Source organism: Camelus ferus, chromosome 7 (assembly GCF_009834535.1).
Source record: "Camelus ferus isolate YT-003-E chromosome 7, BCGSAC_Cfer_1.0, whole genome shotgun sequence".
Taxonomy (NCBI): Eukaryota; Metazoa; Chordata; class Mammalia; order Artiodactyla; family Camelidae; genus Camelus; species Camelus ferus.
Window position 1 is genome coordinate 67081047 of NC_045702.1, and position 27564 is coordinate 67108610.

Genomic DNA, 27564 nt, shown 5'->3' on the forward strand with positions numbered 1-27564 from the left:
TTAAGTAATGATATAAAACTGCATCACCAAGGCCCACATGAATTTTCCCAGTAGCCTGCGGTCTCTGTTGTATCTGGAGTAGAAAGGATTCCTAACTTTGCTACTGTTATTCCAACTCCCCACCTACGTCCCTGTGCACGTGGGTGAGAGCAATACAACAAAGCGGAGACTAATCATAGGATTAAGTTTTCCTGAGAGAAATGGAGATGAGAGCAGGACCAGGGCACTCACCAAGCACTGGGGACACTGTGGCTCAAAAAGCTAAATAAATATGCCTCCAACCAAGACGAGTGAGCCTTGCTTGTGTGGTAGTTACCACAAAGTTAAAAAATAAATACGGTATTTTGCTGCTGGGAATATGGGAGAGACTGTTCTTTCCCTTGTTCTTCCAGCTAATTACAACTAAACGCCCTGCATATTATATATAAAATGAATACAGAAAGACATGAAAAGTGGGGAGATGATGTGAAACAAGCTCGGAACATGTGGGCCCAAGAAACACCATGCTGGAGGGGAGCGGGGGCTCCCCCCAGGGACAGAGAGGGGTTGCAACGGCACTCGTAGCAGTTGCCCTGCTGGCTGGTTATCCCGGACCACTGAAAACTCAAACTGACACAAAAACACGCTCACAAATGTTTCCAGCCACTTCATTTGTGGTAGCCCCAAACTGGAAACAATTCAGGTGTCTCTCAGTGGTTGAATGGTTAGACAAACTGTGATCTATCCAGACCATGAAATACTACTAAACGATAAACAAGAACAGACTATTGGTACATGCAACAACCTGGATAAATCTCCAGAGAATTATGGGAAGGGGAAAAGTTACAGATATCATGTAATATTCTCAAAATGACAAAAATCATACAAATGAAAGACAATGTTAGTGTTTGTGAGGCAGTAAGAAGAGGCTGAGGGGGGAGGGAAGTTTGTGGTTATAAAAGACAGCACAGGATCTTTGTGGTGACAGAAGGGTTATGTATCTTGACTGTCAATGTCAATATCCTGGCTGTGATGGTGTAAGCTGTGAGAAGTCACAGATGAGAGAAATCAGAAGAGAAGAGGGACCACATAGCTCAGGATCAGGAACCTGAAACTTAAGCATTAAAATCAGAAAGAATGGATTCTGACAGAATCTAGGACACAGTAAGAGTTCTAGTTAAAGTTCAAATCCCTATTGTTCAGTAAGTGGACCCTCAAATTCTGGGAATGAAATGTTAATGAGAAAATATGTGCGTCTGAAATAAGTATTGGTGGCATACTATGTATTAAGTCTGTTTTGGGGGTGGGGGGGTTGTGTGTGTGTGCGCCATTTAAAGAGACCAGCACTAGCATTTCCAGGAACCCTCCTGGGAATAAGGAATCTCACGCTTTATCTTGTGATTCATGTACACATAGTCTAAGAAGCCCTGGTCTAATTAGTTCTACTCTGGGGAAAGATCTGGAGGGTTTGTGAACTAGATAAAAATGATGTCAAGAAGAGGAAGACTATGAGTACAGCACTGAGAGTTTGCCTGTTTGAGAGAGCTGCTTTCTGTTGCTTCTGTTCAAGTCAATTTAAGTAATAAATATCATGTAGTCACATGTTCCACTCTTCTATTTAGTATCACTTTAGATATTTGGTTCTCCCAGCAGGCAAACTACGACAAGCTACCAGCCTCTATCCAGCTCTCAGCACCCACTATCATTAGAGAATAATCCATATTGGAATATATCCTGAATTTTGTAAACATTAAAGAATAGGAAAGATGTCATGAATATTCCAACAATAAAAAAAAAACACTGGTTAAGATTTAAGAGGGAGGAGGCCCTCACTGATCACCTAGATGGTCAGATATATTCCTCCCCACCCCACCGTGTCACCAAGGCTCCCTCCCTCTGATGTTCATACTCACTCACTCCTGTCCAAAGGGTGACCCCCTTCCTTGACTTCTTTTCTGCATGAGATCAAAGAGACCAGGCAGGGGGCTAAAACTTTAAAAATTTAACATAACATTTATAGAAATTCTAGTGGAAATGATTTTCCTTCTGGGAAAAAGAGACAGAAAGCACAGATTCTTCCAGTGAGTCATAGGAAAGGATCATAAGCAGGATACCCCTACTTTCAAACTTTGGTGCCCACAACCATGTATTTGACCTACTGGGAGCACCTTATATGTAGAATAATGGTTTCTGACTTTCAGTATAGACTGCGTCCTGGAGGACGAAATACCCAGAAGGACGGTGACGACCAGAGGCCGTATGTCTAAGGCAGTTTCATCACTCGGTCAGGCCAGCAGCTGCTGGTGGCACAGTACGTGATGGCAGCAGTGTACCCTATGATCTGCTGCACCTCTTCTTCCTTAAATCGGGCACCTTGCATTTGATTCATGCAGTGTGCCAGGTTCGTGGACAACCCGCTCTGCGTACCCTTAGACAGAGGCACTGGCAGTGAGGTTCTACATGCAGGAATATTGAACCCATACCCAGGATATTTGCTTCAAGAAGAAGCATTGCTCCTTCCACTAACACACAAGGCTTATGTAATCAAAAGCCACCACAAAGAATGATGTCACATTATGGGGACTCTGTACCTGACAAGTTCAACTTTTTTCAGTAGCAGCAGCTAGAACGGCCCTGACAGACAAGAGCTATGCCATCCCTGTTGGCTGCATTTTAGATGTCTACAATATAATACCCTGCTCAAGGAACTAACGTCATAAAGGGTGTAGTTTCAAGTAACTTTATCATGTGTAGATCCATGTAATTACCACTGCAATCAAGACATAGAATTATCTTATTACCACAGTGCTGCCCCTTTATAGACACACTTCTTCCTTCTACCACCATTCCTGACTCTTGCTCACTAACGTTCTCCATCTCTAGACCTTTGTCATTTTGTGACTATTACATAAATAGAACCATACAATACGCAACACTCTGATTCTATGTAGATAATAAGAAGACGTAACCAAAAGGGATGCTAGGTGAAGGTTACAGGGAAACTTTCTGTGCCTCTAAATTATTTCAAAACAAAAAATAAATACATTCAAGTTTTGGTAACAACATAGGCTCACTGACTGAAGCCTTGTTTTCCAGTCTAATTTTAACTAAATAAAGATCTTGGAGGCATATTTGAAAATAGAGATTGAATAGACTTTTTAGAAACTATAGTAAAGGAATAAATGGAAAGGAGTTCAAGACTTTTTTCTAAATTGATTTCCAAAAACCAGTAGGTGTGATTAGCGAAAAGAGAATGGGTCTATAGATTGAAAAACATTTTAAATGTTCCACACTTGGTCCTAAGGAACAAAAGTAAGTAGGTCCTAATGCAAATGATAGGCTCTCTGTGAATCTTTCTATATTAAATGAAAGATACTGTATTTTATAAATATAGATTTCACATAAGTATAGCATATAACATAAGTAACAGAAAACCCAGACTCTTTTAAAAGTTAATAGTGACTTTGAACAAAATTATGTTCAGTCATTTTGAGAAATCTTTTAATTGTATAAATTTAATTATTTGTGATCTCCTTTGGTAGATTTTTTTTTTTAAGCTGGGAAGTTAAAGAACTGGGAAACCAGGCTGTACTGTTTGTTTGTTTGAAAAAACAAACACAAGAATGCTCTGCTATGTATTAAATCACTTTTGCTACATTTGCTTTTCATTTGAATTTTCATATTATTTCTCCCCAGAGTGTAGTGGTTCTGATGTCTGAGTATCTTACATGTTTTGCGCAAACAATGGCAAAAGGCTCTCCTGAGGCAGACAGGGAGCTCCCTACCGCCCCTGGGTGGGAGACGGAACTGTCATATCGTCTGCCTCCCACAGTTCTCTATCACTGAGATTTTAATGAATTAATAGAGAAAACACATAATAGTTGTCAGATTGGGAATTATTCATTACTTTCATATATTATCAGAAGCAGAGGTAAGTAAAATAACTGACACAGAGCTAGCAATCTCAGTGAGCAGAGTTATTTTTCACTCTTTCTGTTTTAAAGTTCTGTAAGCTATCAACAAGACAATACATTTGTCATCACCTGATTTCTCGGTGCAATAATTAAGTGATATCTTCTAAAAGGTTTTTCCTGAATGAGACAGTTATAGAAATGAAAAACCTCCATTTCCAAAATCTTATTTTTCATCTTGTCATCTAAAGTGTATTTTTAACTTTCTGACTTGAAAAATGTATAGCAGAAAAAAGCAGACAAAAAACTGATTTCAAAATGCTACCCCCATCATAAAGACCTAGACTGAAGACTGAATTTCACTGGAAAACCTACTGTTCAAAAGCAAGTAATTCAAATGCTGTTTAAATTGTTACAAAGATTAAAGAGGAGAAGAAAACGTTCAGGGCTTTTTTTTTTTTTGAATGAAGATATTAATGTTACACCCAGTCAAGTTTGTCAATCCATTTTACAAGGATGTTGGATATATAATGGCATAAAAGATACGTAATAAAAAATTGACTGGTCCTGCTTAATCATGAATAAAATAGTGTCAGAAGAATCTACAAGCACACTGAAAACAATACATCATGATCAAGTAGGATTTGTTCTAGAAATTCAAGGATGATTCAATACAGTAGATCCATTAATATAACTCATACTGCAGACATAAAGCTTTCCAAAAATCCACCCTTTGTTAATAAAATACCAGTAAAATAAAAAATTATGGTGACTTCCTCACCTTGATAAAATTTATATACCCCAGTTGCAAAGCCAACATCTGCCATCCTAGGAAGTAACAGAGCAGTATCACTAAAAGAAGGAAAAGGCCCACTAGCGCCCCTGTCTACACTGGTACTGAGAATGAATTGGTTATTATGCAAAATAAGAGAAAATAATTTGAGGAAAAAGAATTGAAAAGAAAAATGCTAAATTTCCTGATTTTATGAGAGTGTGTATGGAAAGGTCAAGAGGAAGTTAAAGTAAAAACCAGTACAAACATTTCAAAAAGGTATCAGATTATTAAAAAGTAGGAAACTTAAAACTCTTCTTATACTCAAACAATAATCACAGAGAGGATCTCATTTAAAAAAAAAAAAACAGTAAAAGATAATACCAAAGATTAAAGTGCAAAACCTATAGAGGGAAAATACTTCAGAGAGAGACAAATTTCTTTCCATCTTTTCAAGACTACATTTATTTTACTATAATGATCAAACACTGTAAAGAACATCCATCCATACTAGGGATAATATAAGCTTAGCATGGTCCCAATAAAATCACCTATAAACTTGCACTGGATGTAAAAACGGTTCATTAGGAATATCATATGGAAAAACTAAACATGGGTAGACAAGATTGACCCTAGTAGGTATTAAAATAAAGGAAAAGAAACCGCTTTCATAAAAGCAGTGTGCTGCTTGTACGTGAACCATCAGAAAGACCACTGGCAACTTACAAGTACCTACACCAGTGTAGCATTTGATAAATTAAGTCACAGGAGAAAAAGTTTTTCATAGCCGTTAAAAAAACATTAAAGGTGAACCTGCATGTCACACCTTTCACTAGGACACACTCCAAATGGATCAGATATATAAATACTTTAAAGCAAATCATACAGGTACTAAAACATTTATTAGTTATCTTATATCAGAATTGGGAAGCCTAAGTACTATATCTCACAATTCAGAAGTGGTAAAAGACAAGATGAATAATCTTGACTGTTAAAAAAAAATCTTGGATATGGAAAAAACATACAGACAGACACATACACCCCAAACTAAAACCAGGAGATAATGTGCAGCTTTTTATCATAAATGACGTTTAATCCCTGTGTTGCTCTCTTCTTCTTCCTCCCTTTCTTTCCTCTCTATTATCTGTGTGTCTACGTATCTACTTATGTCTGTTTCTTTAAGAAAGTGAATTCTTATAGAAGAAATGAACAAATAACATGAAAATACAATTGGCACAAGAAAAAATAGGGAAGATGCCCTTAAAGTTTGGGAAAATACACTCATAATTTAAAATTTTCAAATTAAAACCCACCCCTAAATTTTTCTCACTTAAAGTTGACAACAAACTCTATTGGCCTTGCAACTTTGCTGGGGAAAAAGCCATTGTCACAGTTTACCGGCATACTGGCGAAATGACACAAAATTTAGTGGGGGAAACTGACACCACCACAAAATGCTAGACAGGCTTTTCACTTTAACCCAGCAAAGTAACTTCTAGGGATCCAACCGAAATACAGTCTTCTACCAACAAGGGGAAGAGGATATGTGGATGTTACCCACTGCAGCACTGGTTACAGTAAAAATGTAAAACAATTCAAATGCTCAAATTAAGAGACAGTTTGAATTTTTAAAAAACTGTTCATAGTGGAATACCATGGAACTATAAAAAAGCAATGTAGGAAGGAGATTTATATGGACTTATAATGTACATCGTTAAATTTGAAAAACAAGGTGTATGTAAGGGTAGATGGTATGTTTCTTTTTGTGTGAGAAGGAAATATATAGATAAATGTACATACCCAAACACATATATACAAGCATCTTCAGATTATGTAATACATCTTTGAGTATTTATGAAAGTGCTGAAAGGTACACTAAATATAAATTCAATCTACCTGTATAGGAAAGAGTAAACGGAGTAGAAGGTGTGTAGAGTTGAAAGCAAAATTTTTCTGAGTATATTCTTACTTGGTCCTAAAAGTGCAAAACCATGTAAGTATTTAATACATTCAAAAAACTTAATGAGAGAGCTGAATCTAAAATTGAATACAACTGGAACAACTGATCCTAACTCTACATCGAATTGTTAACACAACTACATAGATCGAAGAACAGAGGTCCCTTACGCTATTAAAAGCACTTATTTTAAGGACAGAAAAGACTGCAGAGAAATCTCATCATTCAGGTCTTTTATTAGTGATAGTATTACTGTATTGTGAATTGAAACTTACTACATAAATATTTTAACCTTAAGTGTATGGTCTTGTCCACTGAAAATAACAAGAAGCAATGATATTCAGAAACAATGGACTTTATACCAAAGTGTAACGGATTTGAAATATGATTCACTACTAAAGGGAAAAATAACTCCTTACAGAAATGCCTATTCTGTGTATGGTGCAGAAATTGTAGGATGTGAGTACAAAAATAGTTATGTGTAAATGACACAAAAGATAACTTGAAAGGGTTTCTACTGTTCAACTTTGGGACAATTTAAGAATTAGAAGGATTTTGTAGTTTGTCGTAACAGCTATCTATTAGTTAGCTCCATCTGTGTGTGTGTCATATAACAAAAAAGAGTAGGAAGAAGACTCATTTGTCACTACTGACCTATTACACTGGCTATTACTTGTAAAATCTGTAATTAAATGAAAAATTCAGCATTTACTATACCTTTATAGGAGTAACTGTAATTCATCTCCAGTGAATGAAAGTATTTACAGAATAATAAGGTGAATAAATATGAAATAAATCTTTGAATTAGAAAATCATCATTTTTCCATCCTCAGTAAAATTGTTCAAGGATTTTTGACAACTGCTAAAACAGTTAGGTAAGCAATTCTTGGGGAAAAAAAGACTGTAAATGTATGTTGTCATAGTATTACCCCACAGATGAAAAACTGTATCTTTTAAACAGAGAATTTGGTTACCATAATATTAACCAAGAAATCAAATGTGGGAACACAAGTGTGGATCTACTTGATAATATGGAGTAATGTACCAGAAATATTCATCAATGATGGAATTTTGAAAATAAGTGAAAGTTTATACTGAATCTAATTAAGCCTCCGGACATAAATTCTATTTAGAAAAAAAAAAACCTTACATGACGCACATGAAAGCAACAAGACAAATCTAGATTATAGGACATTCTTAAAGATACCTGGCTTGGTGTAAATTAAAACTCAAAGAGTTTGGGAGGTGCTCTATATTAACAGACAAAAAAAGACATAATTTAAGGAATGATTCTTGATAAAATTGATTTATAGAATATGTGTTTATTTTCATGACATATGCTCTGCAATACTTGGGTGTGACCTATCATGATGTGTTTAGATTATTCTGAAACTATGTCTACATATATACACACATACAAATAGATATATAAATATGCCTGCATTCATATGTAAATTCATGTGCGTGGGTATATGTGTGTAGTTAGGGAGAAAATGAGAAGGAACAAACACAACGAAGTATTTTTGATCTAGGGATGGGTTGTGGTGTTCATTTCATTATTCCTGCATGTTGCCTATCTGACTGAACATTTGTTCAGGAAAATATAAAACAATAAAGTGTATTCTGTTCCATTTTTTGGAAACACCTGAATAGACTGTGTTGCTGAAACACATAGGTAATTCAATATAACTCAATTTGGCTTATTAACTTCATGCACGGAATCTCAATAGGTAGAAAGTGCTATTCAATTGGAAAAGCTAAATAACTGCTTACCAAGTAGATTGTGGTGCTTGAATAAATGAAAAGTGCTTCAGGAATATTTGTATTGGAAACAATCTCCATTTGATATAGTTCCTTTGAGATAGTTATTTACTATGAATTCAATTTGAGGATACTAAACTAGGAAAGCCTGAGGTACGGAGACTAAATTGCCTCAAAAATAATAACCACTTTCCCTGTAAGACCATCTGGTAAATTAAGTCTTGAGAAATAGCACTGCTAGATGTATTTCAGGGCAGGGAGTTAATGGTGGTCATATTTTGACTTTACATTTAATATCTCCCTTATTACTCAGATAGTACAGTTATAACATTCTCAAGTTCCCAGACCATGGTCATTATTTGATTAGAAATAAAAAAAATGGGGAGAGGATAGGAATTAGAAAAAAATAAATATATGCCCAGGGCAATGGTGATATTCTGACAGGAAGAAAGAAAATGTTAAAAAAGTAATTAAATGGACATCACTCTAAGGTAATATAGAGGTCAGTAATCCCATATATGCAAGAGTCCCCCAAGAACATACCTTTACTTAAAAAGTAATCAGCAGATACATAATGAATGCTGAAAACACACACTCTGAAGCAGAAACATGAAGTACAGAACACCATGGGGAAAAGAAACCAGTATATTCTAGGAATCACTGTAAAACTAGTATTTGTCACAAGATGCAACTGTGAAATTATAATTAAACAGAATAAATCTAGGAGAGTAAAAGAACATAGAAGTGAGCAAATGAATTCATTTTTCTAATACTTTACATATCTTATGGGTGTGAATACTAAGGGCATGGCATCAGATGACTTTCTATTTATTTTGAACTTCTTTCCTTGATTGCTTACATTACCAGGAACAACGTCCAGCTGCCTTTGTGGTTGCAAAGAGTGGTAATAACATCAGGAAGTTACACACACCTGAATATGCACTTATTCCATCCCTTGACAAAGTCACTTAACTATTTCCTATTTTTAAAAACATTCCAAAAAGGTGATTGTGACACACACTTCTAATACTTATATTCCCATCCTGAAAGTTCACTTTCATTTCCAAATTTCCAATTGAATTCCTCATAGTGCTGCTTATCTACTAGGCTTACCATTTTAAACCTAGTATTTTCTGGCTTCTCCTAATACTGTCTCCCTCATTCTCCCCTATTCAGAAAGAAATTAACAATACCCAAACTTGAAAAACTAAGATTGCCAGGTAACCTTTTGGTAGATATGTCCAGCAAATCATGAGAGAACAAATAAAAATAGCTAATGCATTTGGAAACATCTTTCTTTAGAAGACGGGAAAAAAAAATCAGTATTCTTGTATTTTTGCTAATAAAAATGAAAATGTTTTATAGAAATTACTCTATTTTGGCAATGATACAGTGAAACAGGCCTTTCTTTAGGGAAGTAGAAAAGGAAATGATACAACATTTCTGAAGGTGATATGTAAAATGAGAATAATGTTCACATTCACTGACCTGATAATTCTAGTTTTAGGAGAATTGCCTAGAAAAATAATTTTTTTTTCTTTTTTACAGATGGAAGTTGAATCCAGGGTTATTTCTGGAAGGAAAATACAGAAATTGACAAAGTCCAGAAATAGGATGTGCCATAATTTATCTAATTTCTTAACACAGACAATTTGTCAGTGAACAGATAAGCATCAGAAGTATCTCTGATGACAGAGCAATGAAAATATCTAAGAAAAGTAATTCCAATGCATAAAAAAAAATTAGTGGGCATGTTAAAAATATAAATGGAACTATATTTGAATAATGGATACCAGATTAATGTTAGATTTTCTTATTTATATTTTATATATTTAAATTTTTTCTACATAAATAAAGATGTGATGAACTCATGTGGTTTAAACAGACATATACAGAACTTTCCATACAACAGCAGCAGTATGTATGCACATTCTTCACAAGTGCACAGCAACATCCTCCAGGATGGATCATATGATAGGTTACAAAAAAAAAAAACCCAGAAAAGATACTTGGTAGTATTTCCATCTTAGATTTGCTAACCAAAGTAGGATGAAACTAGAAATCACTAACAGGAAGAAAGTTGGAAAATTCACAGATATGTGGAAATTAAAACCATGGGGCAAAGAAGGTATCAAAATGAGTATTGAAAAATATATATGTCTAGAAACAAGAAAAAGAAAAACACAAAATACTAAAACCTGTGAATGCTGCAAAAGCAGTTCTAAGAGGGAATTTCATGCAGATTAAGAAAAAAAGAACTCAACCTAGCTGTATCCCTCAAAGAGCTAGAAAAAAGACAACATAATTCAAAGTTAGCAGAAGGAAGAACACAGGTCAGAGCAGAAGTAAACAAAATAAAGGCCAGAAAGATTCGTGAAACGAAGATTTGTATTTTTCAGTAAGATAAAATTGAATATACTTTAGCTAGACTAACAGAAAAAAAAGACCCAAATCAGAAATCAAAGAGGAAGGATTACAACTGATATCATACAAATACAAAGGATCATAAGTAACTACTATGAAAAGTATATACCAACGAATTTGATAACCTAGAGAAATGAGTAAGTTCCTAGGAAAATACAACCTAACAAAACTGTTCATGAAGTAATGAAAACCTTTGAACAGCTCAATAACAAGTGAAAGAATTAAAGCAGTAATTAAAAAAAAAACTTCCAATAAAGCAAAGTTTGGCAACAGTTTCACTGATGAATTCTACCACTTTGAGAAGGACTGCTATTAATTAGCAATCCTTCTCAAACTTTTCCTAATAACTGAAGAGGAAAGAATACTCCCAAATTCATTTTATGAGGCCAGTGTTACCCCTGATATCAGAGCCTGAAAAGGACACCTCAATAAAACTTTAGGCAGATATCCCTGATGAATATTAGCAAACTTCATTTAATAGCACACTACAAGGATAATCTGCCATGATCAAATGGGTATTATTGCTGGGATCTATGTATGGTTCAACAAATGCAAATCATTTAATGTGCTGTACCACATTAACGGAATAAAAGATAAAAATCATATAATCATCTCAATAGATGTAGATAAAGCATTTGACAAAATACAGCATCCTTTCATGATGAAAATGCAAAAACAAATTTGGTACAAAAGGAACATACATCAACACAGTAAAGGCCATATATGACAAATCCATAGCAAACGTTATGCTTAATGACAAAGAGTTGAAAACTTTTTCTAATATCAGGAATTAGACAAGGGTGCTCACTCTCACCACTTCTATTCAATGTAGTGCTGGAAGTCACAGAGCAATCAGGCAAGAAAAAAAATTAAGGCATTTAGTCAGAAAAGAAGATACAAAACTGTCTCTCTTTGAAGATGACATGATAAAGCCATGAGCTGTTTTTTCCAGCAGAAACTGGACAGGCCAGAAAGGAGTGGCACAATATATTAACAGTGATGAAAGGGGAAAAGCTACAACCAAAAAGACTCTACACAGCAAAGGTCTTATTCAGATTTGAAGGAGAGATCAGAAACTTAACAGACAAGCTGAAGCTAGAAGATTTCAGCACCACCAAGCCAGCCATACAACAAATGTTAAACAAGATTTTCTAGGAATAAAAGAAAAGGCCACTAATAGAAACAAGAAAATTATGAAATGGAAAACCTTACTAGTAAAGGCAAACATATAGTGAAGGTAGAAAATCATCCACATACAAAGCCAGCATGGAGGTTAAAAGACAAAAGTAGTAAAATAATCTATAGCCGTAACAAGCAGTTAAGATACACAAAACAATCAGATGTAAAATGACTTAAAAAAAGGTAATCAAGGGAGGAGGGTACAAATGCAGGGTTGCTAAAATGCATTTGAAATTAAGAGACCAACAACTTAATACAGTCACCTATATATATAGATTGCTATATAAAAATCTCATGGTAACCACAAACAAAAAATCTATACTAGATACACACACACACAGGGATCCAAACATAACATTAAAGACAGTCAAATAACAAGAGAGAAGAACAAAAGAAGAAAGGGAAAAAAAGACCTACAAAAACAAAACAGTTAACAAAATGCCAGTAAGAATAATCATATTGATAATTCCCACAAATGTGAATGGATCAAGTGCTCCAATCAGAAGACATAAGAGTGGCTGAATGCATACAAAGACAAGACCCATATATATGCTGTTGACAAGAGATTGACTTCAAATCTTGAGACACACACAGACTCAAAGTGACAAGATGGAAGAGGTATTCATGCACACAGAAATCCAAAGAAAGCTGGAGTAACCATACTTATATCAGACAAAATAGACTAAAGTACTGTTACTAGAGACAAGGACACCATATAATGATCAAGGGATCAGTCCAAGAAGACATAACTGTTGGAAATAAGTATGTACCCATCACAGAAGCACCTAAATATATAAGGTAAATATTAATAGACATGAAATGAGAAACTGAGCAGTAACACAAGAATAGCGGGGGACTCTTGACACCCCACTTCAATCAATGGACACATCATCCAGACAAAAAATCAATAAGGAAACACTGGCCTTAATAACAGAATAGATGGGGCCTAATATAACTGATACATATACAGCATTCCATGTGAAAACAGCAGAATACTTACTCTTTTCAAGTGCACTGGAACATTCTCCAGGATGGATCACATGCTAGGCCACAAAACAAGCCTTGGTAAATTTAAGAAAATTGAAATCATATCAAGCATCTTTTCTGACAGTAATGCTATGAGACTAGAAATCAACCATAAGAAATGCAAAAAACACAAACACATGAAGCTAAACAATATGCTACTGAACAACGAATGGATCACTGAAGAAATCAAATAGGAAATTAAAAAATACCTAGACACAAATAAAAATGAAAACATGACAATCCAAAACTTATGGATCACAGCAAAAGCCATTCTCAGGAAGTTCATAGTGTTACAAGCTTACCACAGGAATGAAGACAAATCTCACATAAACATAACCTTGCATCTAAAGGAGCTAGAGAAAGAACAAATGAAACCCCAAATCAGTGGAAAAGAAATTATAAAGATCAAAGCAGAAATAAATAAAATAGTGACAAAAACAACAGAAAATATCAGTAAAACTAAAATCTGGTTCTTTGAAACGAAAAACAAAATTGATAAACCTTTAGCCAGATGTAGCAAAGAAAAAAAAAAATAAAAGCGAGTCCAAATCAATTACATCAGAAATGAAAAAGTTATAATTGACATCACAGAAATACAAAAGACTATAAAAGACTACTGTGAACAAGTGTATGCCAATGAAGTGGAAAACCTAGAAGAAATGGACAATTTCTTAGAAAGGTACACTTTGCCAAGACTGAACCAGGAAGAAACAGAAAATATGAACAAATTACCAGTACTTGAATTAATAACTTAACACCTCCCAACAAACAAAAGTCCAAGGCTAGATGGCTTCACAAGTGAATTCTACCTAACATTTTGAGAAGAGTTAACACCCTTCTCAAACTATTACAAAAAATTTCAAAGGAATGAAGACTTCTGAACTCATTCTATGAGGTCAGCATCAACGTGATACCAAAACCAGACAAAGATATCACAAGAAAATTGCAGAACAGTATCACTGATGAATATAGATACAAAAATCCTCAATAAAATATTAGCAAACCAAATCCAACAATACATCAAAAGGATCAAACACCATGATCAAATGGGATTTAGCCCAGTGATGAAAGAATATTTCAATATCTGCAAAACAATGTGATACACCACATTAAAAAGTTGAAGAATAAAAACCACACAATCATCTCAATAAATGAAAAAAAAAAAAAAGGCTTTTAACAAAATTCAACATCCATTTGTGATAAAAACTCTCCAGAAAGTGGGCATAGAGGGAACATACCTCAACCTAATAATGGCCATACATGACAAACCCATGGATAAAATCATACTCAACTGTGAAAAGCTGAAAGCATGTCCTCTAAGATCAGGAAGAAGACAAGGATGTCCAGTCTCACCATTTTTATTCAACATAGCTTTGGAAGTCCTAGCCATAGTACTCAGCCCAAAAAAAGAACAGGAATCCAAACTGGAAAGGAAGAAGTAAAACTATCACTGTTTGTAGATGACATGATACTATACATAAAAAATCCTAAGGAAACCAAAAAACTACTAGAGCTCATCAATGAATTCGGTAAAGCTGCAGGATACAAAATTAATACCCAGAAATGTTTCACTTCTATACACTATCAATGAACTATCAGAAAGAGAAGTTAAGGAAACAATCCCATTTACCAGCCCATCAAAAGGAATAAAATACCTAGGAATAAGCCTACCTACAGCAGGAAAAGATCAGGCACTCAAGAAACTATAGGACACTGATGAAAGAAGCTGAAGATGACACAAACAGATGCAAAGGTATACCATATTTTTGTATCGCAAGCATTAATGCTGTTAAAATGACAATACTACACAAGGCAATCTAAAGATTCAGCAGCAATCCCCATCAAAATATCAATGGCATTTTTCACAGAACAAGAACAAATAATTTTAAAATTTGTATAAATATACAGAAGTTTCTGAGTAAACAATCTTGAGAAAGAAGAATGGAGCCAGAGGAGTCATGGGCCCTCACTTCAGACTATCCTACAAAACTACAGTAATGAAACAGTATAGGATTGGCACAAAACCAGACACACAGATAACTAAAACAGAATAGGGAGCCAAGAAATAATTGAACACCTTCTAATGTGGGACAGAGGAGGGAAGAATGTACAACAGAGAAAAGACAAGTCTCTTCAATAAGTGGTGCTAGAAAACTGGATAGCTACATGGAAGAGAATGCACTAATTTCATTCTTTAACACCACCACCACAAGATAAACTCAAAACGGATTAAATACTTAAATGAAAGCCCAGATACCATAAAATTCCTAGAGGAAATCATAGGCATACATAAATTGAACTCTCTGACATAAATTGAAGCTTTTTTTTTGGATCTGTCTCCTAAAGCAAACAAAATAAAAGCAAAAACAAACAAATGGGACCTAATTAAAATTAAAAGCTTTAGCACCACAAAGAAAACCACTGACAAAACAAAAAGACAACCAACTACTTGGGAGAGACTATTTGCCAATGATATGACCGATAAGGGGTTAATATCCAACTTACATAAACAGCTCATACATGATTCTAAAAAATGGGCAGAAGAACTGAATATAGAGATTTTTCCAAAGAGGAAATGAGCTGGCAAACAGGCACATGAAAAGATGCTCAGTATCGGTCATCATCAGGGAAATGCAAATTCAAAAGCACAATTAGGTATCATCTCACACCAGTCAGAATGACTATTATCGAAGAGAACACAACAAATGTTGGTGAGGATGTGGAGCAAAGGGAACCCGCATGCACCGTTGGTGGACATGTAAACTGGTGCAGCCACTGTGGAAAACAGTATGGAGGTTTCTCAGAAAACTAAAAATAGAACTACCATATGACCTAGCAATTTCACTTCTGGGTATGTATCCCAGAAAAACACAAAAAAACCCAAAAAAACACTAATTCAAAAAGGTATAAGCACCCTAATGTTCATAGTAGCATTATTTAGAATTCCCAAGCAATCTAAGTGTTCATCAACCAATGAATGGATAAAGCAGATGTGGGAAATATATGCAATGTAATACTACTGAGCCATAAAAATAATTAATTTTTGCCATTTACAACAACACAGATGGACCTGAAGGATATTATGCTAAGCGAAAGTAAGTCACACAGAGAAAGGACAACACTGCAAGATATCACATACATGACATGTGGAATCTAAAAAAATGAAATGAAAGACTGTAACAAAACTGAAACAGGCTCACAGATAAAGAGAACAAACTAGTAGTTGACCCATGGGAAGAGAGAAGGGGGAGGGGCAAGATAGAGTCAGGGGACTAAGAGGTACAAACTATAAGGTATAAAATAAGCTACAAGGATACATGTACAACACAGGGAATATAGCCAGTATTTTATATAATAAGTATAAATGGATTATAGTTTTTAAAAATTGTGAATCACTCTATTCTACACCTTTAACTTATATAACATTGTACATCAATTACACTTCAATCAAAAAAAATTCCTAAAGAAGCCATCAAAACCTATTGGAACTAATTTAAGAATCCAGTAATACTGCAGAATAAAAAATCTACATGCAGAAATCAGTTGTGCTTCAACATACTAACAATGGGATATCTGATGAAGAAATAAAATAATACCATTCACAATAGCATCAAAAACAATAAAATATTAAGAATAAATTTAAGGAGGTGAAAGATCTGTACTTGAAAAAACTGTAAGACTTTGATGAAAGAAATTGATGACAGAAGCAAAAGGATACATACTGCATGTTCATAGATCAAAACAATTAGTGCTGTTAAAATTTCTATAGCCATCTACAGATTCAGTGCAATCCCTACCAAAATTTCATGGCATTTTCCACAGAAATACAAAAAAAAAAATCCTGTAATTGGTATGGAACATAAAAGGACCCCAAATAGGCAAAGCAATTCTGTCAAAGAACCAAGCTGGAGGCACCACATTTCCTGATTTTAAATATCTGAAAGCTATTACAATCAAAGCAGTATGGTACTAGCCTAAAAATAGACACACAGACCAATGGAACAGAACTGAGAGCCTAGAAATAATCCCTTGCATAAACAGTCAACTAATACATGAAAATGAGCAGAGATACTTAAAGGGGGAAAGGAGAGTCTCATCAATAAATCGTGTTGAGAAAACTGGATCACCACACGTGGAGTATTTCAGTTGGAATCCTAACTTACACCACTCACAAATACTAACTCAAAGTGGATTAAAAACTTAAATATAAAGCCTGAAACTGTAAAACTCCTAGAAGAAAACATAAGAAGGATGCTCCTTGACATAGGTCTTGGCAAGGATGTTTTGAATGTCACACCAAAATAACAAGCAACAAAAGCAAAAATAGGTAAATGGGACAACATAGAACTAAAAGGCTTCAGCACAGCAAAGGAAATAATCAACAAAATAAAAAGACAATTTATATAATGGAAGAAAATATTTGTAAATCTATCTGATAATAAGAACAAAGCAATCTGGTTAAAAAATGGGCAGAGGACCTGAACAGACTTTTTCCCAAAGAAGACGTATGTGGCCAACAAGTACACAGACTCTGCTCAGTATTATTAATCAGAGAAATGCAAATCAAAACCACAAGGAAACATCACCTCGTATCTGTTAGAATGGCTGTTTTCAAAAAGACAAGACATAATAATTGTTAGTGATGATGTGGAGAAAAGGGAACCCTTGTACACTGGTTTTGGGAATGTAAATTTGTAAAGCCACTATGGAAAACAGTATGGGTGTTCCTCAGAATATTAAAAATACAATTATTATATGATCTAACAATTCCATTTCTGGGAATATATATGAAAAAATTTAAATTATGATCTTGAAGAACCTATGTGCATGCCATGTTAAATGCAGCATTATTCACAATAGCCATCTAAGTGTCCATCAACTGATAAATGAATAAAGAAGATGTGGTATATATATAATGGAATATTATTCAGTCATGAGCAAGAAGGAAATCCTCTTATTTCCAATACATGGATGGACATTGAAAGCATTATGCTAAGTGAGGTAATCTGAGAAAGACAAATACTGTATTATATCATTTACATGTGGGGTCTAAAAAAAACAAACTCCTAGAAACAGAATAGAATGGTGGTTTTTCAAAGGCTGGCAGTTGCAAGAAATAGGGAGATGTTTGTCAAAGATTTCAAACTTCCAATTACAAGATGAGTAAGTTCTAGAGAATCTAATGACAGCATGATGATTATAGTAAATAATACTGTATTACATATTTGAAAGTCATTAAGAGAGTAGATCTTAAATGTTTTCACCACAAAAAGATGGTAATTACATGACATGATGGAAATGTTAGCTAATACTATGCTGATAAGCATTTTGCAATATGTAAGTGTATCAAATGAATGCATTGTACATCTTAAACTTACACAGTGTTGTTTGTCAGTTATACCTCAATGAAGCTGGAAACAAAAATAAGGCAACCAACCAACCATCAAAGAAAAAAACGGAACACCAAAAATAACTATATTGCTGTGGTAATCTTCAGTGAGAAACTTGGTTAAGTCACTTAATTTCCATCTGTGTTTTCATCTAGGATTTTAAGAATACTAGATCTTGGTTGACCATAGTGCACTATTGAGTTGGAATGTAACTCTGTTTCAAATGAGAATTGACATTGCTCCTTTTATTTTTCTTTGATGTCAGTGCATCATTGACGGCATAAACAGGACTAGTGGGTTGCATCAGTTACGAAAGGACAACACTTTAAAAAAAAATCTGAACTGACTTGAACACACACACACACACACACACACACACACACACACGTTTCCTTTTATAGTACAGACCCAAAAACCTATGAAGTTCTGGACAATGGACATTTGAATTACAGACGTAGGCTAAACAAGATATGATCTATATAAACTTCATTGAGAAACATTTAATGACCCCTTAATCTCAAGAAATCAAATTAACAACAGTAGTTTTTGAAAGGGAAGGGTTTAAGTGTTAATTTGTCATTACTGGCAAAGCTAGGAAATCTTTTTTTTTTTTTTTTTTTTTTGATAAAGGTTCTAACTGACATTCTGCTACTTTACAAATCTTTGCTTGAAAGTTACTGAGTCTTGCAATTCTTTTATGACTGTAGTTTCAAAGGCAGTTCATCAAAGCAACATGATTCTATGCAAAGAATTGACTACTCACAAGAAAGTAGAAATTGGATTATGAAGAAAAACCAATGTACTTCTACTGATGAAAGCTTATACAAATAAATGAAGTTCTATTTGCAAAATATGAGCAACTCTGCCCAAATTTCTTTCTTGAATTTGTTTTCCTAAACAAAACTTTTTGTCCATAGTAAAAAAAAGTTGATAATGCTATTTATTGAATTAAAAGGTTCCCCTGTTCTCTGCTACACAAATGAAAAACCCATACAATAATAAAAAATGTTTGTAAAAGGTTTTTCTCTTCATGTCCAGCATTCATAATGATTATTCATTAACATATATTAAGCAATTACTATTGCCTACGTTACATATTAAATGAAATACATAGTTAGCATATAATTCTAAGACTTCTGTAAGGATCCACCAGTCTCAGCTCTTCCTGAACTTACCACTGTCCACATTTATTAATCTTTTTTCATGTCTAAAATGCATAATAGCTAATTTAATAGATTTTCCCATATCCAATAGATTCATTATCTTACAATTTCTTTCAAAATCCTTTGCAATTTGTCCTCTTCCTTTTGCACATCACGAAACTCACTTTTTAGTGACCTTTTCTAATTTTTTTCCATTTTGGATTTGTCAACATCTCTTGACACAGACAGTTAGTCCCTTCCTCTAAACCTATTTTTATCTTTAGCTCCATGAGGTTCCTGATTCTCTTGTCTTTTCATGTTGCTCATATTCTCTTTGGAACCAAATCCTCTTCTTTTCCAGACCACTGATCTTGGTAGTACTCCAGGGTTTTGTCCTAAAACATCTGCTAATCTCTTGCTGCACCAGCAATCTGGGAGAAATTATCCAATTGAAACTTGAAAACTTCCAAATCTTCATCTTCAAACTTAACTGCTGATTCTCAAATGCCATTCTTAACTCTCCACTATCTTCAGGGCATATGTACTTGTGCATTTTTATGATCTCTGAAACTCACTGGGAACTAAACTTACTATCTTACGTCAGGTGCAGCCACCTCTATCCAAGTTCCTAAGCACCAGTTGTATCTTCCATCCCAGTTTCTTATTCCAATCTGTTACTTCTTAATTACCTGACATGTTTCCTTTTTCTTTATAACTCCGTATTTAATAACTTCCTAATTCTACTAATGCTATATAATAGAATATGTCTTTTTCCCATTCTTATCTACATTAACCACCCAAATCTTTTTTGACTGTATTTTTTTCCTCTTTACTTTAGTAGTTCTAAATAAAGCTGTGAATTAGAATCATTTGGGGAAGATTTGATTTTTTTAAAAAGTTCTATTGCATTGTAACTTGCATAAAATGAATATCCACTGGAGTATACAGCTCAGTAAATATTTACAGAAGTGTTGACCCATGAAATCATTATGCTGTTGAAAACATACATTTCCAACATTACTGTACGCTCCCTTATGCCACTTAGCTGGTAAGCATTAAAAAAGTCAAAGCTTTAGTCTTGCACTGGAGATTTTGATTTAGTTGGTTTGAGGTGGGTCCTGAACATTGATACTGTTTTCCACAGAAAGATATTTAATAACTTTAAAATACAGAAAAAGAAGAAATCTGCTAGATATATCTTGTTAGAGTTGAGAATTGGAGCACATGTGAATGAACTTTAGAGAGAATAAAGCCCTCAGGACATTTTGAGAGAGGGAAGGATGGAAATAAAATATAATTTTAGGCAGGGACAGTGTCATTTTATGCCAGGTTATGTAAAAATCTACTGTTATTTATTTATTTTTGGTAAATCTTTCAATATGTCAGATTGAAATAGAAAAGACACACCTATGTGCACAATGAGATCTCTTTAGATTATTAAAACTAGTACAATGCCTATGACATAGCTTATCTGATGAATCTACTATCTTCAGGAGGCAATCATCCAGCAGAATAACTTACATTAACAGGTACCTGATAAATACTTTTAATAAGTTAATAACAAGGTCAGCTTAAATTTAAAGTGATTATTGATTTAGTTAATAATAAATCTATCATCTTACCATTTCTCATTTGTCTTTTTAATATATATTAACACCTTTTCTTGGCTTCATTTTGATGAACTACTATTTTTCCATTTTACTAGAAGTTACTCTACTAACTTAGTAATACATTCTGCTATTTTTTAGTGGTTCCTCTATAGAATAAAAACATGCATGTAATATGAATGAAAATTCTTATATTTTCTAGATAAAGAAGCTGAAACACTCACTACATTTATACTTTCCTCCCACCTTTTTGAAACTTTTATTATTATATGTATACCATGTGTTTTAATTTCCAATACATTTTAAACCCCACAAGGTTGATTGTTACCATTCTGTATGTAATTGTATTCATCTATATTTAGCCATTGTTGCTCTGTTTCTTCCTGAATTTCTATACTTCTATCTAGGATCACTTTTCTTTTGCTTAATGAAAGCCTTTCATTAAGTATTATCTTTAGTGTAGTCATGCTGATGATAAATTAATTTTTTTTCATTGTATGAACTTTTGATCTTTATTTTTGAAGGATATTTTCACTGCATATAAAGTTCAATGTTGGCAGAAATTATCAACTCTATTACCTTTTAGCCTCCAGTTTAGTTGGAAATTTAACTGCCTGTTTTATTACTCTGTTTTAAAATGTCTCCTTTTCTTAGTTGATTTTAAAGTTTCTCTTTGTGCTTGGTTTTCAGCAGTGTTCTACGATGTCCCTAGCTATAGTGTTCTCTCTGTGTGTGGGTTGATGTCTGGATTTTAGGATGAAAAAACCATCCACAATGATCAAGAGAGTGGTCTTTGGTTTTAGCTAAACAGTCAGGATTGAGACTAGAGATAACTCTGAAGGCAAAAAAAAAAAAAAAAAAAAAAAAGGTTTTCTATTCCCACAATACTGTTTCAGTTTAATGCAACATCACAGTATTTTTACAGTACAGGTTTTTTAAATGACAAAAGTGTCGGGCTTATAAATTGGAAGTCATCCCTCAATAATAGTGGATAGCGGTTTAAAGCCCATTAGGGAGCTGTTAAGTGCTGAGACACAAGACGTTCAATTTATTTTTAGTTGGCACTCAAATTTAAATTTAGTTATTTTGCATTCCTTTCAAAAGAACACCGTTAGAAATTAGTCTCTCGGGAACAGCACCATGATAACTTAGTTCATCAGTGCTTTCACACGGATTCACTGATCCAAGACAGATAAGCAGTGAGGGACTACTGCCACTTCTCCCAAGGTTCTTCTTCCAGTTTTCATGACTGCATACTGGGGCTTGAAGGCCAAAGAATACCAAAGATTCACAAGTGTTGGGACGCCAACTGAAAATAAACTGAATATAAACTTTAATGAAAAAGAATATGAAAACGAATATATGTGTGGATATACATGACTAGGACATGGTGCTGTACACTAGAAAATGACACACTGTAACTGTACTTCAATTAAAATAAGTAAGTAAATAAATTGAATAAATCTAGTCTTAAATGTGGGACTAGTAGAAATGACAAATGTCAGAAAAAGCTGATGCATCTTGAGGTCTACTGATGAGAAAGCAAAGATAAAAACATGATTATTGAAGGTATAAGCACATCTAATACCCAAATATTTAAGAGAATCTTTAAGAAAATCAATTCATAGAAAAATAAAATAAGCCAAAATTACTGGAAAAGTTTATCCAATAAAAACTGTGGTTTGAATCAAATGGAGAACACTATTATAAACATTTACCATCTATTTAATTTTTTTTTGTAAATAATGAAAAAAATGTAACAGTTACTACTGGCCTTATGTTAATATTAATAAAGTGGCTGAAGGTAAAGAGTAAAGTAGGGGTCAGTTCTTCCTTTTAACATTCTCTCACATTCAGTAAAAGATGATGAATTAAAGAACTAAGGTAAAGCTTTCTGTATAGTATGAAATGTGGTATTTTTTTTGGTGGTACAAAATAGCAGTGCTTGAATTGCTTTTGCTTTAAGTTATTCTAGGTTAATAGGGAAGTGAACATTGTAACTATACATAAATGGGAGCGTTATTTAGAAATTTGTAACCCACACTGAGAGAAGTCATTCAAAGCAACCTGATCAAAACAGGAAATTTCTAACGACTCATAATCCAGAATAGGAAACAAAAATCTGAATCTAGATAAACGTTCAGTTATTGTGTTATCACAGCTTTATTATCAGCCTGTTATGGTTTGCTCCTTTTTTCCCCCCGAAAGTGTCATTTTAACTCTTTTAATGTTCCATATAACTTCTATTTAGTTGACTGATTATATAAAATTAGGTATATCAATATAATGGACAGCTGTTAATGTTTTTGCAAGATACTTAGTGACATGAGGTAATATTCAGGACATATTTTTAAATGAAAAATGCTGTTTACCAAACAAAAAATTCAGGATGGCAACATCCAAGATCTATAGTCCATATTTTATGTGATTGCACTGAGTACTTGCTTTACATCCACTGATCTATTAAATGTATACTCTACCAACATTTTTTTGTATCAAATTATATGTCATTCCTTAAACTGCTTTTTACTTTAAACATTACACTACAAACATTTCTTCATGTCACATGCTTTTAAATGTCTGCATAACCATAAGCTATTCCATCATATGAGTATATCATAATTTATTTAATAAACATTTGATAGCCTTTATTTTTTAATTGAAATATAGTCAGTTTACAATGTGTAATTTCTGGTATACAGCACAGTGATTCAGTTATACATATATATATATATATATATATATATTATATATATATTCCTTCTCATACTCTTTTTCATTATAGGCTGTTACAAGGTATTGTATAGTTCCCTGTGCTCTACAGTAGGGCCTTGTTGTTGATTTTACATATAGTAGTTAGTATCTGCAAATCCTGAACTCTCAATTTATTCCTCCACCCTCTGGGGTAACCATAAGTCTGTTTTCTATGTCTGTGAGTCTATTTCTGTTTTGTAAGTAAGTTCATTTGTGTCATTTTTTTAAAAAGCCCACATATAGGTGATATCATATGGTATGAGACTTTCTCCTTCTGGCTTACTTAACTTAGAATGACAATCTCCAGGTCTATCTACGTTGTTGCAAATGGCATTTTTAATGACTGAGTAGTATTCCTCTGTGTGTGCATGCATGTGTGTGTATGTGTATATACATACACACACCACAATTTCTTTATTCAATCATCTGTTGACTGACACTGAGGTTACTTTCTTAACTTGGCTATTGTAAATAGCGTTATGAACACTGGGGTGTATGTATCTTTTCGAATTAGTTTCCTCAGGATATATGCCCAGGAGTGGGATTGCTGGATTATAGGGTAAGTCTATTTTTAGATTTTTAAGGAATCTTCATACTGTTTTCCATAGTGGCTGCACCAAATTACATCCCAATCAACAATGTAGGAGGGTTCCCTTTTCTTTGTACCCTGTCCAGCATTTATTGTTTGTTCTATCAACATTTTTATAGGTAGTATTTCTGAGGTAATATTTTAGGTAACTTTTAATGTCTTGTGATTTTCTTTTCAAAGTGTTTTTTTTCCAAGATTAAATTGTCTTTAAAATTAGGAGAACTGGTTGGGAATGTGTGACAAATATAACTGATAAACATTTTATTAGAAATTCTGGTTTAAAATATTTTTGGAGGGAAGTTGAAAACAAATGAATAACACGAATTACTTAACTTCCATCTTTCACTTTTATTCATATTTAGGTAGCTGACAAAATGTAAGATATAAACTGATAAACTGGACTATTTGTTACTGATAAAATAAGTTGAGAGTTGAAAAAAGAGCCCCTGATTTAGTGACCACTCATCATTGAAATCTCTGTCATGACAGTAGCCCCGCATTTTTTTTTTTGTCAGCCTTTCCGTCACTGATTTAGTGAAAGCTCTAGTTCAGCTATTATGAATTTCTTTTTTCACAGCCTTGCAGGAACTCTTACCATCAAGTAAAGTGAAATGCCCTATATTAAGCACACAAATTAACATAAAAGAAATGTAAGGCCACTTTCTACATATATCTGAAAGTAACTCAGATATTATGGACATCTTTTAAAATAATTTAGGTACTGGTGGTGATAGGAAGTCTCAATAAGAATAAGAAATGTACTGAGCCAGGCATTGTGTTCAGGGCCTGGGACAGAAGGATGACTGGAGTGGTTTAGGTTTCCTGAAGCTCATTCATCTGTTTGTGGAAGCCCCAGCCTGGTAGAAATAGATATGTGGCTGTTGTCCTCCCCCAAATCACTGAAGCATTAACTGTCCTTGCTTTTGTTTCAGGTCTGCCCGTGGGGTCTCACTCTGAATACATCTGGGCTCCGGATGCCTCTGCTTGTCTGCCTGCAACCCCAGCACCAAAGATGATCATAGCTCTCAGCAGAAAGCAGACTTCCAGCATGCTATTCTCTGCAGAGCTGCGAGTGGGACAGTGTTCCTGGTGTGCAATGCTACTCATGAATGAAGCTCTCTCTCAACATTCAATTGTGAAAGTAAAGGATCCCAAAGCTCTTTACTGGGGGCACAGTGGTTTCGCAGTGTCAGGTTTCTTTAAGCTGCTCATGACAGTTAGCCACCTGGTGTGTGGAGATAGAGCCCACACAACTATACCTTTGTCAGGTACACTTAACTGCCTGACTTCATGGAAATGAGGCATAATGGAATTCCTGCCTGATCTTTTATTACTGTTGCTTTTGTGTAAGTATTTCAACTGGGGTAGGCAATATACCAACAGTATATTTTCCATTTGAATACTGAGTGATGAATTTATATCCCTTTTTACTCAGCGAGAGACATTTCCTGGCCTAATTTGTTCAGCAGGGATATTTCCCACGTGCTTTCCCTTGCTGAAGAGGACGATCCCACTGTTGGGGGAAATGGATGTTAATTAATCATATTCTATTGAGCTTTTTATTGTGTAGCTCAATTTTATTTGAAAAGCATAATTGGGGTTGAGGTAGGGGAAGAGTGAACATTAAACACAAAGCTTAATATTTATGACAATATTGAATACTTAGGCAAACTATCTGAAGGCTTTTGTCTGGGACCATTTTTATGGCTGATTAAAGCTGGCAGAACAACATTCAGATGAAATGCAGTGGGAGGTCATTAGGCAGTGGAGCGGCACGCGCAGCCGGCCGGCACCCAGCACTGGTGCAGAAGGCAGGCGTGCTAATAACCGGAGTCCCTACTCACGCCTGGCAGTGCCGTTTTATTTTTATATATTGATATTCACTGAACAGAAGTATATATTTGGTTTTAATAATGTAAATATCCTATTAGAACCTTAATTTCACTTTTAACTGGTAGACAGAAGAATCCAGGATAAAAGGGAATTCATTCTTTCTACTAATTCCCAAATTATGAAAATCAAAATAATTTAACATAAATGGTTATGAATAGCAGTTCCCATAAAATCAATTCCGCTGAAGTTCCCATATTATTATGAACATAATTATAATCATTAGTAAATGCATATATTTTATTTTTTTCTTGAAAACTAAATGAGCCTACACTGTTTTCCATGGCATCTTTAGTTTCTGTGTGTATTGACGTCTTCTCACATCAATTCAAATATTTAAAGCATACTATATCATATAAAGTCATATTATAGCAATTGTTCTTATAATGTGTGGTGCCTAGTACTTGAATCACACACTGCTATTTAGTAGGTGCTCAATATATGTTTGTTTGAAACTGGGGTAAGTATGTTAATGCTACAGAGTTATGTATGTTCTATCTGTATGCAAGAAAATAGGATTATCTAATGATGAGACAGGCTGCCCCCAGGGAACAGAGTGTCTATTGGGACATTTTTAGTCAGTTGCAACTCAGTGCCTCCATCAAATATCACATGCACTGATAATACAGCTGACTTCCAAAGTGTCCTCCATTACCAAGAAGTTCTAAGCGTACCTCCACACATGGCGGTTAAACACCTTATTTATAAAGTTATCTAAATTTATCATACTAATTTACTTTGTTTTTCTTGGTATTCTTAAAGGTCCATCAGAGTATATTTTCTCTCCTGCAATCTTCCTTCTTTTTCCTTTTGTTCAGCAGTGTCTGTAAATATCTGCTTCTTAATAAAAAGACACAGGATATTTAGACATATACTTACCATAACAGTCCAAGGTTTTATTTGGTATGGCCAAGTCACAATTTTCAAACTCTTAAAATGGCTGACTTTTTAAATTACAATTTCAGGCTTAGATATACAGAATGCAAATTAGTGTCTAAAATATGAATAACTGGCAAGTGGTCTCATTCAAATTTCCAGGTTGGTTTTATACCCTTAGAATCTGCTTTCATGTTCTGGTCTCAGTGCTGGGCTTAAAGTGTAAGACTCCTCATATCTGCTCCACAGTGCCCTTGCCAATGTGTCCTGGGACTACCTCCTCACCTGCTGCCTTGATGATCTCTAG

General features: G+C 34.3%; 1 long non-coding RNA gene across 1 annotated transcript in view; it reads left to right on the top strand.

Moving 5' to 3' along the window:
* LOC106730591 overlaps positions 1-27180 on the top strand; it is a 359458-nt gene extending 332278 nt beyond the window's left edge. Inside the window, exon 15 of the long non-coding RNA XR_004321574.1 lies at positions 25424-27180. This is a non-coding gene — a long non-coding RNA (uncharacterized LOC106730591). The remainder of the gene's footprint in view (positions 1-25423) is intronic.
* Positions 27181-27564: the final 384 nt, after the last annotated feature.